The following is a 547-nucleotide window of genomic DNA, read 5'->3' on the forward strand; positions in this document are numbered from 1 at the left end:
ATGTGAATTTGACTATCTTTATAAGAAACAATCTGGTGGTGCTGGCCAATCTGCTCGCATAACTGGAATTATAGAGGTATAAATAATAGATTTTTATCATTAATATTTATTGATATAATTCATCGAAAGCCCTTAACCTTATCAAACTCAATTCTTTGTTTGATTCCAAAGTGATCAGGCTTAATCAGGCTTGTCCGGTCATGTAATGATGAAACTTTTCTCGTTCGACTCGTTCTTTCTTTCGATCCCTTCTCTCAGAATATATGGCTATACGCATGCGCGAAACGAGAGAGAACGAAAAGGCCCAAATGAGTGCGTACTTTTCTAGATAGGATTACCCCCACTCCTACAATGCGTACTCTAGTACTACTATCTCTATGAGCGTACCTAGCCGCTTTGCCGTCTTGAACTCGCCCATTGTGTGCAGTGAAAACAAAGGCCTCGCACAACCAACAACATGGCTGACTGTAGGACATAGAGTATAGACACAGTATAACCAGTAACGACAGTAGTTAAAATTCCAGGGTATAAAATTTCAATGCGCATG

This window comes from Cyphomyrmex costatus, unplaced genomic scaffold (assembly GCF_001594065.2).
Source record: "Cyphomyrmex costatus isolate MS0001 unplaced genomic scaffold, Ccosl1.0 scaffold251, whole genome shotgun sequence".
In the NCBI taxonomy this organism is placed as follows: domain Eukaryota; kingdom Metazoa; phylum Arthropoda; class Insecta; order Hymenoptera; family Formicidae; genus Cyphomyrmex; species Cyphomyrmex costatus.